Source organism: Buteo buteo, chromosome 15 (assembly GCF_964188355.1).
Source record: "Buteo buteo chromosome 15, bButBut1.hap1.1, whole genome shotgun sequence".
Lineage (NCBI taxonomy): Eukaryota > Metazoa > Chordata > Aves > Accipitriformes > Accipitridae > Buteo > Buteo buteo.
Window position 1 is genome coordinate 26,509,221 of NC_134185.1, and position 13,956 is coordinate 26,523,176.

General features: G+C 42.8%; 1 long non-coding RNA gene across 1 annotated transcript; it reads left to right on the top strand.

Annotated features, from left to right (window-relative positions):
* Window positions 1-781: 781 nt before the first annotated feature.
* On the top strand, window positions 782-13,406 carry LOC142039653 (uncharacterized). The gene is made up of 3 exons (XR_012652997.1): window positions 782-956; window positions 5,188-5,319; window positions 13,270-13,406. It is a non-coding gene; the product is annotated as an uncharacterized LOC142039653 (long non-coding RNA).
* The last annotated feature ends 550 nt before the right edge of the window (window positions 13,407-13,956 follow it).

The window sequence follows — 13,956 nt, forward strand, 5'->3', positions numbered from 1 at the left end:
AACTTGACTGTTTTTATAACATTACCTAAATGCGAGTACTTGCTATGCTTTCTAAATGTTGATCCAATTTATGAGAGCTTTAAAGAAAGTGTGTGGGTGGCTGATCAGCACGATTTTTATTTTTTTTTTTTATATGAAACAATGCTGTCATTTACCAGATAAAAAGGAATGATCCTGCATATTTCTACTTTGTTGGGTTTTCTTAAAAAAACAAGACAGACATATAAATTGAGATGGCTAAACCTATAGGTTATCGAATACCTTCCTACTTACTGTGATTTATTTAAAACCATCCTACATTCATGCTAAAAGAAAATTATCAAAATCTAAGTTTCTTCATTGACTTGCTTATAAAATAAGCTAAGGGTTCAGACTAGTAAATAGAATTCTGTACCACAAAACATTGTAAATACAAGATGCTCCAAGTGTCTCAGAGTGGCTGATGATACAGGCTTTCCTGCAGTCATGTACTTAACTATATACTTCAGGTTAACCCTGTGAGTTATCCAGCCTCTTAATTAGCAAATCCTTAAGTATCTGAATGGTCACAGAAACTCGGTCAACCTTCTTTTCCGTTTTCCCTGACAGTAGCCTCTAATTAGTTACGGTGCTGTTCAGAATTCTTTTTCCTCTCTGAACTTTGAGAGGAGACACCTACCTGCCCCTGAGAAACTCCTGATTTAAGGACAAAAAGTTGGCGTTAGAAGTGCTGCAGCTGGGGTGGCGATTGTCAGAGCCACATCTCATCACAGACACGGCCAATATTCTTCTTTGCCAGTGAAATACAGACTCGTCTCGAATTACCCTCAAGTCTGCTATTTTTAATCACTAATACAGAGTCTCAGCTAAGGAAGCAAATTGCCAGGAGGAGAAGCTCACCCAGCCTCGTACCCACTGTATTTTGGGTAGGGTCTACATCCTCAAAGAGCTCCAACAGAGCAACACAGATAAAGGAGGTATGTTTGAAAAATGAACATTGAGAAACCAGGCTGACGGAGAAAAATACCACAGCCTTTACTGTGTCTGCCAGGCTGTTGTACTTGTGTTACAGGAAAGTGATGACAAACCTTTTTGATGTTTGAAGCCAAATTAATTTAAAAGACCTTGTGACTTAGTGTCAGCTTGAATCTCTGTCCGTGGCATCAGCGCCAAATTTGGCAGTGGATCACCATCACCACGATAGTGTAGCTCCTGAACTAACACTTCTGGTTTGTTGCCTGCAGTGAAATACTCAGAGAAGAAATGGAATTCAGCTTTAATGTAACCTCCTCAAGAAGGAGGGCTCTGAATTAAATTGAAGCTACACTTATTTAATTATATTTTCCATCCCATTTTTAAGTAGTCAGTGCTGTGGGTACACCAGCTACAGAAACTCCATGACTGTAGCTCCTCAGAATATAAGAAATCCAAACCAGCAAGTGCTGTAAGATGAAATCTGATAAAAGAGCAATATGTAATATTGTATTCTCTACCAATATAGACAACAGTACAGAATAGAAGATAGATGTGAAGAACTAGTAATTTTCTCATAACTATGTCTTCTTTTTAATTGCAATGTATATGACAACCTGTGAATACTGCTAAGCACAGGTTGAAAATACAGAAGACTAAATGATCAGCATGTGAAGTAAAATGTGACTTTTCAATTGCCTGTAGTTGACAGTAGCTCAGGTTACTCACTGTTGCATTCGGAAGCATTTTTTTTTCCCCAAAAATGTGTGTTAGGATGGTAAATGCTCTGCTTGGGATCTACCAGCAAGCCTAACTGTGATGTCTACACAGAATAGGATCTGGATCTACTCGCAAAATAACAAAAGAGGAAAAAGTGGATTTCAGCATCTCCTGACTTGTTTTCATATCTCTGTATCTTTGCTTATAGAAGTATGTACTGAAAGCTTATTGAAGTTGAAAATTGCAAAGATCTCATCGGTTATCCGGTTGATAACCATGCTGGTTCTGGTTGGTCCCAACATCTTACTTCCTAACCATACTGGTTGTCCAAGTCTGTGTGAAACCAGGAAGGTTTTGCACAAACAGCAGCAACTTCATGAGAATTGTGTTTATTATCAAGCATCCTCTTTTAGGCTATGAAAAAGAGAGCAAGAAATGGTTTTATGGAATGGAGGAGGATTTCTGTCATAAAAAAGCCTGTGCATTTCCAATGATTCATTGCCTGATAGATCTGCGAACGGAGCTTCCCAGGGCCTGAAATTCTCATTTTGTTCTACCCAGTAAGGCTGGATGCCTGTTTACATTGCCTGGTCTTCCAAATCATGTCTAATCAGGCATTAGATTTTGATGTAAACTTACCCTTATAAAAAGCTATGCCGTCTTAATGTCTGACAAAAAAGAATCTTTGTCAGTAACTCGACCTGATGTCCCAGCTTACACTAAAACAACAACCTGCCCCACTCCTTCCACCTGTTTATTCTCACTCAGAAAAATAGAAAGCAAACTCTTCTTATGGAGACAGGCAAATCAGGAGAGCCTTCTGAAAAGGCGTCTCTGAACCAGGCAGCTCCTCCCCACAAGCACTGGAGAATTACCTTGATAGCTCAGCTGACTTCTGCAGGGATCGCTTTTAACTTCCCGACCCTCTCTCCTGGTTGAGGTTCTTCCCTGGGGGGGAGCTCGGACTGTGTGGTGTCTAAGATGCTGATTTCATCTGTTAGTCGTGACTTGGGATCTGACATGCTAGTGAAGTAGAACAGCATTTTTATTACTACTTTAAGCAGGTAAACCTTTTTTCCCGTTGATGTGTTTTCTAACTTTCAGAGATTGCTAAGGAAACTGCTTCTCTTTATCTGAAGCAAAACAGTGATTTGATTGTTCAGACACAAGCAACAAGGCTAGGTTGCACGCATTGATTTTTTTAAAGGACTCTCTAATTTGAACTTCTTCAGCCAAGAAGCATGCTGTTCATTTTTTGAACCTCAAATAAATTCCACTTTTAAAGGAGTTCTCATTTCACCTCATGACTGGCTAAACTGTTTTTTTATGAATTTTTAGAAATTGAAAAACTTTTCAGTTTAGTAGGTGCTAGATGTCCAGACTTTAAAGTAATATTAATTTTTATAGAAGACTTGCTTATTGCATCAGGCAGATTGAAAATCTAGTTACAGAAATGGACTGTTCCTAATAGTGTGTATACATATATACACATCTAATATAGAAGCATATAACGAAATCTGTCTAGACTACAGCTAGCTTCAGGACACTGGAACTCCATGCTGAAATACCTTCAGATTTCAAGGTAACAGAAACTTTTTTTCTTTTTAGTGTAGACCTGGCCTCATTCCATTGTTTTGATTAATACAGAATCAGAAAGGTTACACTTCCCATCAGCCTAAGTTTCCTAGAGATTAGGCTAAACCTGTCAAATGACATTATAAAAACGTGATTTCTCATATTATGCAACTATTATGCACAATCTCCTAGGAGAACCTCTTACAAAACCTTTTCCCATAACAGTGCAAATACCACTGGAGCAAATGTTATTTTTAACTTCATGCTCAAAGAGGTGCAAACTGTTTGGGCAGTCACGTGTACAAATAACATCTGAATAAAGAGCTATTGAGTTTAAAAGCCCTGTGATACATACTGTTATTGCTCCTAGAACACCTTCGTCAGGGAGGTCTGTGGAAAGTGATACTCAGAAGATGTTACACCCTAATAGGTTGTCAGTCCTAAAGAATCTGTGGGGTTTACCATTACCAGGTAGATTTGTTTGTTTGTTTCTTCTTAGAGAAGGATAAACATGATGGCATGGGGCTTATCGCCTGGTGCCAGAGAGGGTCAAGGGAACCCTTAAACCCAAACCTCAAGACTCAGGACAATTCCTGCTGGCTGATGTTCTGGTCTGTGTGCTTTATGTTGACCTTGTTCCTGCAATAGCATCTCTTCTGGGCCGTGGCGTGTTAGTCAACACGAGCCATGCTGGCTCATATCTGCACTCAGCTGTCACAAAGAAGTGAAGTGATATTTACCTGTCAGATATCAGCTGCTGATCGCTGATCTGCTTGAGCCTGCAGCAGTGGCAACATTTCTGCCATGCTAGACTAAAGCACTAAGAGACTTTGCTCCAGGTACTGATTTGACCATAACTAACCGCCTGGTTTTTGCTTTGGGATGGGTTCAGCTATCACACAACAGGTGCCGCTAGAGTAGCTCTGAGTTTTTGTGCGCTAATGTTTTTAGTTGCTGCACTTGATGCATTTTCCTTTCCTTCAGGTTATGAATCCCTTTGTTCTTTCTTTACTCAGTTTTGTTTGCAGTCAAAGGTGATCTTCGGTGCTTTAAAATTCACAGTGCAAGCGCAAAAGGAAAAAACTTGGTGAATATGATCTTCTGAAGCATGAAGCTGATCGTTATAGTGCAGCAATTAGGTATTGATTCAGTATGTGTGTGGATATACTCCCTAACAGTAGAGACACACAAGCTGAGATAGGAGCAGATTGTTAACATGCAAGTCCCCGATGGAAGTAAGGTATCGATAAGAAGGAAGCAGAGAAGACAAATAGCAAAGGGACTCAGCAAGGGTGGAAAAATAGAGCAATCGGGTTTCTGGTTGCTATGCCTGTGCTTTGTTAATATAAGGAAAGAATTTTGACAAGAATTCAGTCTCTGCTCAAAACAATGTCATGATATTTTGCCTACGTGACTTGCTGTTTGTACATAATTTCATCCATATGCTGACCTTCTTGCTGTGATGATATGAAGGTTTAATCTTCTCTCTGAAAAGAAGTAATATTTATTTCAAGGTATTCTTTCAACATCCTTCTTGATTTTTCAGTGGTTCTTATACAAGTCTGAAGTCATTCCATTTATGTTCCTCGTTCTAGGAACTCTGAGCACTACTTGTGTTCTGGTGACATCTTCTGGATAAGGTTGCCACTGGAAAGAATAATTAATACACTCTTCTAGCCTTCTTTGTGCTTGTTTCTGATCCATTTTTGGAAAAAAAGTGCTCGTATACCTGGTTCCAGTGATTAGCATCCTATCTGAAATTTAGTAATGCCTTTGAGACTCCAAAGTGAAAGATGAAAACAGAATCTGATTAAATATGCAAACAGAAACTGCTTACATGGTGTTTCATACACGGATGCAATGAGATCTTTTGTCTTGCACTGGGGTAAAAGATTTCTTCAATTGCACTTACACATTTCTCTGTTTTTCCTCTTGGTACAGGTCTGTACTGTGTTTCCTGTAGGCTAGAGTAATCAGAGAAAAAGAAAGGCTTTTCTTGGCCAGAGCAAAGACACCCATAGCCAAGTTTCCTGCCTTCAGCAGCAGATGCCTAGAGGAGATGATAAGGTCAAGGTAAGCCAGAAGCAATAATTCCCTGAACACATTTTTAGCCATGGGCAGAAATGCCATGGGAGAACTTTAAGCAAGAGGTGGTGACTTTTATATAAGTTCTGATGGATTTTTTCTTCCATCAAATTTTCCAGGTGCTCTTTTGAGCCCAAAGAAGCTTTTCAGCATCCACAATGTCATTCAACAAGGAGTTTATCATCTTCTTTCCATCCTGTGTGTGGATCAACCTCTTCAACTTTGTTTTGTTTTTGAACTTGACACTCACTAGTGTCACTTGATGCCCTGTTTACTTGTATTGGAAAGGATGGGAAATATCTCTACTTGTTTCTTCTAGGACACTTGCAATTTCATAGACAAAGCAATTTTGTGGGGCTTTGGGGTATTTTTTTGTTAGACTGAAGAGTCTTAGTGGCTTTAGTTATTCCTCACCTGAAAGCTGCTCCATACATCTGACTGTCCTTCTAAGGAACTCATCCATTTTTCCTTCACCATCTTTGAGATGGTACTTTGAGACGAACTCGTTACAGCACTCAGGGTACAGATGTACCCAGGGTCCCAGCTGTATGTTTGGGTTTGTATCTTGTTCCAAACGACTCCTCCTTCTCCTTCTCCTTCTCCTTCTCCTTCTCCTTCTCCTTCTCCTTCTCCTTCTCCTTCTCCTTCTCCTCCTTCTCCTTTCTTCTTCCTTTTCTTCTTTTTTTTTTTTTTTTGTCACTACTACTGAGCTGACATCTTAGTGGGAAGTTGCGCTTCACTTTCTGTTTCATAATACAGTTGTTCAGTATCACAAAGTCCTCTATAGTTCTTTGCCTGACCCTCCTTAATCTCTTGATTAAATTAGTACTGGAAGAAAACCTTTATAACTTTGCCCCCCCACCCCAGGTCATGTGTGGATATGTTGCATCGCATCAGCTTGAGCACAGATTTGTGTGAGATCTCACTCTACTCTGTAAATAATCTGTTCAATTCTGCTCTCTGTTTCTGATCCTGTAACGAGCTGTCAATCTGTGTGAGGCCATTTCCATTCACCACCGGGGCACCAGAGTCTCTTAAGAAGCTCTGGAGACTTTGAGAAAGCCTCTTTGAAAACCAGGGAACTGGCCCAAGAAGGTGGACGAGGAGGTCTGGGCTTTTACTCTCTTGAGGAAAGCTTCCCTTCACAAAATCCAGGCTGAGTCTTCTCCACGCTGCTGCCGTGCCGTGCCCCATGTGCTCAGCGGTGCTGCTCTTTACAGCACAGAACATTTTCCCTGTCAGTTGGGAATCCCTGGTCTGCACTGGCCCAACCTTCCTGGCACCTCTTAGGAATCTTGTCATCACGTTACCACCTTCCCCTTCCCTCCGACGCCAGGTGAGAGGGTGCGCACCGCTGGCAGCGGTTCAGCTATTTTATCTCAGTGTTTCTTGAGAATGCAGTTAAGCTCTGGCCATGCACTACCATTCGTTCTGTCCATTTACTGCTTGTTCACGTCCCCTTCTCTTTGTCCGTTATTCCACAGCCCTTCTGCCAATTTTGCATCTGGAGAGAGATCCTCTGTGGCTTCTACTAAAAAAAAGGCAGGGGGGTGGGCAAGAGAGAGTAGGTATAGCACCGGAACTTCTTCAAGCTACTTAATGGTAATTGCAGATGTGAAGAGATTCACTTAGGTGTTTGTCCACGGTTTATTTTCTGCAGGAAATTCTATCACGTGTGGATCATTTGCATGTCATCTAGGTGCTAACCTTAATGAGTTTAAAAACAGTTTGGGTTTTTTTTAATACCCTTTACATGCTGTTCCTTGCACATTTTTAGCCTGTGTACTGCCAGAGTTTGCAATCCTCATTAGAAAGACACCATGGGGTTTGGGGGGTGGTGTTGTAAAGATATTTTCCTGCTTTTAGTAATGTCTTTCACCTTGCACATAGCCATGCTGATTTCCTTTCAATGTTCCTGATTTTCTTCTATTATTTTGTGATTTTATTATTTGCTCTGTGCTCCCAAATAGGCAAATCTAAATTTTCTCAATACCTCTCTAAAGATTTGACTCTTGCAGTTACCCATTCTACCTTATTTTCTTAACAAGATTTCCTCTGTATTCTAGTCCTTTAAATAAAACAAAATAAGATAGAATTGTATTGCCTTTCATCTGTCGTTTTGATTTTAACTCCTCCACTGATCTCCTTGCCACCTTGGAAATTTGCATATGTCTCCAGAAACAAATTTATCCCTGCTTTTATGCACTTTTGTACCTCTCTTTGAGAGAGTGCAGTAATAATACTTCAGTGTATCAAACATCGGTGCTGGACTGTTTCAAGAGGAACTAAGCACTAACCTCAGAGTTCTCTCCTATCATGGTTCATGGGAAAGCGCTCATTTTTATGAGGGCCAACACTGGACCAACTCTGAAGCACTTTTTGCAAACCTCCAGTCCAAATATTGATGCTATCATTTGTCAGTCCCTAAGTATGTTTTGCAAACTTATTTGCCCAAACTTCGGTGGAGCAGTGCCATGCCCCCAGCATTCTACTGCCATGCCCCCAGCATTCCCACCCGCCCATCGGGTGCTCTTTCCCAGACAACCCATTTTCCAGTGGGGGCCTTCTGGGGCACTTGTGCCTCCAAAACGTTTCATTACTGGCAACCCAGCGCTTGGGGAGAAAGCACCCAAGCTGCTGTTGATCAGCATTCAGCAAGGTTAAAATAGCTTTCAGGAAAGAAAAACGCAAACAAAGAAGCTGTGAGTAAGCTTAGATCTGAATCCACGCTGCATTGAGCTGCTCTGCAAGACACACGTCAGCTCCACGGTAAAGGCAAGGTGGGTCACTGTTAAGCACTCACCAATTTTGCACTGCAAGTGAGACTGGGCACTTGTCATGAAATACGGAGCATAGTGCAAATCCACAGTGCTATCGCCTGGGGGAAATGCGTTCACACCGAAGCGCCTCTCATCTTCAGTGGGAGGCAAACATAACCGTCTGCTGACACAAGAAAGGCGATTAATTTTGATTTTGGAAAAGGAGTTGCTGAAACCAAGTTTCCAATACTGCCTGTCAGAAAAGCTTAGGGTGGGCAGTGGCTTAATAGGGCTGTAAAGGCAGGAATTTTATCAAATTTTTAAAGGTTTATCATTGTTTTCATTTGCTGTTAAAGTAGAACATGTTTTCCGGCAAGGTTGGGGGTACAGAGTGACAGCCATTAGGTCTTAGTATTTTCCTTGCCCCGATAATGACTCATTTATAATGCGAAGAAGGTTATTCCAGTCCAGACCCTGCTGAACAACTGTCTAAATAAAGTCAAAACTGTATTTCCTTCCCACCTGTGCCACCGATGAACACCACGGAGGTGGTGAGAGCCACCTGGCTGAGACTGGACAAGGGTGGACATGGGGGCAGAAGATGTTCAAGCCACAAGAACCTCTACACATTTTATACTACCTGAACAGCTGTCTGCCGACATCTGGAGCTGTGTCAGCAATCTGTCAGCCGGCTGCAGCACTGAAGACAGAAATTACTGCACTCCTTCGAGCAGCGGTTGTTCCAGGTATCGTATAGACACTACAGCTCGTTGGACACAAGGTCCAACCATCTAATCCCTGCCGTAATGAAATTTGGCAACTGCCAAATTTCTGCCGCTCTCAGGGAGACAAAGTACGATACCTAGCAGGTTGCTCTGTTAAAAGTCAGGTAACGTGATAAGCTTCTGGTCGAAGAATTTAATGATTTTCTTTCAGGAAGAGGGATGGCTGCTCTCCAGGTGGCTCAGCACCACTTCCTTCCATGGGCCGTATGCAACTGCAGGAGCTCTCACTTTCCTGAAGCCTGATAGTGACATTTCAAATTTAATCATCATTTAAAATCCCAGTAGGAACCAATTTCATATCTAATGTAAATCAAGCGAAATAAATAGGCTTACACCATAGGTGAATTTGCCCTGATCTATTTTCTGCCTTTCAGATGTCAAAAAAAGTCCCAAAAGTTTTGAAGTGGAACTTGAAGAATACACCATCCTTCTGCTGTGAGATGTGAACAGCTCATTAGCCAGAGGTTGACAGCTGTCCTGTTTCTCTTCGAACACAGGTGGTAGCTGGGAAGTCTATGGCAGCATTTCCATTGGTCTTGTTCAGCATTTCTTTAGCATCATAACAGTTCCACCCACAGGCTCTCTGTGCCTGCGGTAGGTTGTTTCCTGGAGGTCGGGATTGCTGTTGCCTGTTTGCTCCATCCCTGTCTTCATAAAGAATGACCATGGAGCATTAGATCAAGTAGAGAACCCACTTGTAGGACACATTTGCAGTGTTTTCTAAGGCTTTGGTAGCCTATTACTGAACAATGTAGTTCCTAGCATTTTTCCATCAAGGATTTCTGCATAACTTAACAGTTGTTTTTTCTTCTGATTCCATCCTCAGTTTCAAAGTCCTTTTCATGGACACATTCTAAATCTCAGCACAGGGCGTGCCTTGAATGCTGTGTGACAGCAAATTATTTCCCATTTGGGCAATACTCTTCACGAAACGCCCCAAATGACGGTCAGTGCAAGTATCTTTTCAGGTAGGCAGGGGAGATGGCTTCACGGAGGTTAACACACGGGGCGTGCACTAAGCAACAGCTAAAGAGCTCTGCCTCTGTCTTTCCTGTATATGGTGAATACTCGTATAATCATCCCATTTGTTTGCTGTCTTGTCTCTGGTTTATTAGCGCTTCATCTTGGGGGATGTCTTGGCTGGGTTTGTACCGTGACTTCCGAGGGGAGCTGCATTCTTCTCTGGGTTCTCCAAGACCTGCAGCGATATCAACCACACTGGGTTAGAGACTTTGTTGTCAGTTTTTCTACTAGTGTGGCTCAGTCCTTTATAAGATAAGGTGCAAAGAACTTGCATTGAAGAAACTCAAGAGCATTTGAGGTGCTGGCTTTACAATAAGAAAGAGACTATTAGATATAACCATATAGATAATACAGAATGAGCCAACATCCAAATGGGCCCTGGCTTTTGTATAGGTACTCAAGCATCTTTATACTTTTTGCCAAGAATCTTTGAATCATGTCACAAGTTGTCAGTCTCGATTTTTTCATTAAACATTATTGTGCATGCATAATTACCACTATATATGTGTACATATACATGTATTTAGATTGCATATTTATACATAATGTATTACACTTGTAAGTGTATTACATATGCCAGATTTTTTTATTCTTATTTGCAGTGAACTCTTTGAAATGCTGATATTTAGTGATTCAGACACTTCAATTTTTTGGTGTCATGAGTTAAAACAAAAATAATTCGCTGTTTCTGGTTCTGTTTAGACTGGAAAGGTCATTTAAAATGACTCCATCTCACCAAGTCTCACGTGTCCCAAATATTGTTTCAGCTCGTATTTGTTGGTTTTTTTTTTCTGAGGCTCTTGCAAATGTTTGAGGTCTTAAAGGTGTTGCTACAGTTATGCCCCATGTAAAAGTCTATTAAATGAGCAATTCATGTTATTCTGAAAGATGTACGATTTAATTGAGTACATCAGACAAGTCCTGCTGTTAGTAGCAATTAATTTCTCATGTTTTGATGTGGCAGTTTTATCATTCATAAGCTTAAGTGCTGGTAGATTTTGAGGTCTCCAGAGCCTGTGTGCTTTGTGTCAAACAAATTGTTCTGTAAGAATGGCATCGTTGCGTGATTGAAAGAGAAACTCATTAGTCTAGCCAAGATGTGTTGCTGAGATTTGCATTTTAATTACACTGAGGCAAGCAGATTTGAAATTGATGGATTTTATGTGACTTTTATGATCATGGGTGTGGGGCCCAGAAAGCCTGGACTTAGACCTGTCAAGGTACACTTACCAGTTCAAAGCTTCTCTCTCCACTGATTGAAAAATGTGGCTGCTGCCCAGGTAATGTGGGTAATCTACGGAGAAATTTCAGAGCACCTGGAAGCTATGAGGAGTGATGGAGAGCCTCATGTTAGGGGCATAATTCTCTCCACTGGCCACAGATGGAGTAAGTGCCATGAACCGACTTAATCTGAAGCCGTGATTTCTCAGATGTCTTCTGCTAACCTTGTCCTAGGCATGGAAGTAAATCCGACCAGTTGCCTGATCGAAAGCCTCACAGTGGACACCTCTGCCCGTCTTAAACTGTCTTCAGAGTAGCTCCTTAGCAAGGAGGCAAGGGCTTGGCTTTATGCATTTTGCCCTGTTTCCTCCTCCCTCGTAACAACCTAGAGGACACTTGCCCAGGACTTGGAACACTTGGGTTCTGGCTTCTCTGGGAGTCAAAGTGGGTTTGACTCCATCACGACTCTGGTGCCCCCGGTGAGTTTGCGAACCAGTGATTAGCTGAGCTGAGGAGGAGCCGTGAGTGCGGTCCAGGAGACAAGGTTTGCCAGGTCTGGAAGGGGAGCCCACCTCAGGGCGGCTGCCTCTCTGCACTCAGCTGCTGCAGGTGGGCAGCCACAAACCCGTCCCTACCTCCAGGACTATTCGAGCGGTGGCTGAAAACAGAAGCATCCAATATGGATGCGAAGAACAAACAGATTATATTTTGTCGGTAACTTACAGGGTGGAAGCTTAGGTACTTAGTGTGAAGTCATTTGTACTCCTGTTTGATATTACTTTTTTTTTTTTCTTTTAGCATCTTCTGCCCTGCCAAGAAAATATAAATTATTGTGAAATAATACATGAATTGCAATGCTATCACAATAACTTCTGTGGTTATGTAGGAATTGCTCTTTGTAGTGACAGCCATCCTTAGTGTGTGAAATATTTTATGAATACCTTGAATGAAACGGGCTGAGTGTCTGTCAGGATACAGACACCTCCATTGCTCTGAATTTAAATGATATGTCAGGGGAAAGAAAAAGATTAAAGCTTCATGCATATTTTAGAAGAGAAATTTGGGTCATCCTGCACAAATGTTGAGTTTATTTATCTTTTTTTCTGAGAGAGCAGAGCACTGTGTTCACCCCCGCGGGAGGAACACCTTTCTGCCCTTCACCGACCTTCTTTACCCCCTGTCTCATCGGCAGGGTTAAAAACTCGGTGAGGGAGAAGCAGTGTTCGCTATACGAATGTGTACGTGCCAGGCACAGCCCTGACAAGCTGCTTCTGCTCCCTGCTCCCCACTCCCTCCTGAAAACCCCAAAAGGCGGTGTGTTCCCAGAGCCGGGTACGGTGTCTCCCAGCGAGCAGCGGTGGCGTGGGCAGGAGCGACGGGGACACGGGCTCTGCCCTTCAGCCCAGGGATGGGCAGGACAGCCGGGACAGGGCAGCGCGAGGAGAAGCTGTGCTGGCCCAGCTAGGTGGGATGCCCAGCTCCTCCTGCCCTCCCCAAGGTCCCCTGAGACCTGTGTGGCTTTTTCCAAATCGTTTGTCTTCAGAAGTTTCATGGAAGAGAGACCGAACCCTCCCAGGCACAAGCAGGGACTCCTTTTGTTTGCTTCCCTGCACATCTTGCTTTGGAAGAGCAGGTTTATAAATAGCCTACTGCAATTAAATGTGGATTTTTTTTCAGTACTGCTAAACGATAGGGGTCCCTGAGTATCCCTGCCAAAAAGGTCGTGGGCCAGGGGGTGGGGTGGATGGTGTTTGGTGCCAAACATCTCTAGAAGTTACTGGACTTCCTTATGGAGAACCAAGATGGGACCGTTCTCCTCTATACGATAACCTAAGTTTTGGTAAAATGTGTAACCCTCTTGTGCCTTCCGTCTCCAGCCAAGAGAAATTCCCGGCAGGAATGGGGCAGTTTTCCTTAAGTAAGCGCTGACTTGGTGTCATCGTGAGGAAACTTTGTTTGTGTATCTCCCCGCTCCGCCGGTCGATGCCAGAGACCAGCAGGAGCCTGGGAGCGGCACAGGGCAGATCAGCCTGGCCACCTGCACCACCCGTGTTTGCTGTCAAGATAAACAAGTTTGCAGCTGTTATTATGGAGAAAAATTGGGACCAAAGGCTGATTTTAAATACTTCTTTTTTTTCTTGTCTTTGCAGGAGAAACAGAACAGCTAACGGAGGAACCGAATTCCTTACCACATTAATAATGTAGCTGATGTGCCCATTGCTAGGGTAAATGTTGTTGGTGATTAAATAGTGACTGGTGATAAATCACTAATAAAGATAAATGTTCATCCAAGACAAACGGTGATCCAAGCCCTTTTCTACTGTAGAGTCCAGGCATCCGAACAGTTTTGCTGGTACTCAGGGAAAATTGCAGAGCAGAAATGAAGCTTGAAGGCTGCAGAAAGAATCTTTTTTATTACTATCATTGTTCCCAAAGATGTCTCTACAGCCACATCCGTGCTGCTGACTAAAAGGAGACCAGAAATCCGTCTCTGCTCCCCAGGGCTGTGCTGCGAGCGTGCCTGCCCTGCTCAGGGGCCGCCCCGGCTGATGGTATGAAGTAGAGCTTGGGAATAAACCCGGCGGCTGAGTCGAAAGGCTGAGCCTTGTTCCTCTTGTACACAGCAGTATGCTTACCGCTACCGGCCTTCAGAATAATTGCTGAGAGCCGCAGCGGGTAATTGGAGACAGGGAACACAGTGCACGAATAGTGGATTTTATTTAAAGAAAGCAAAGGCACCTGAAGAGTCTCTCTGTGAGTTAAGGAGAGCAGCCCTGGGCTGTGATGGGCTTCGAGCTGGCAGGGAGGGGATGGGGGGGCTCCTCGTGGCCCCCCCG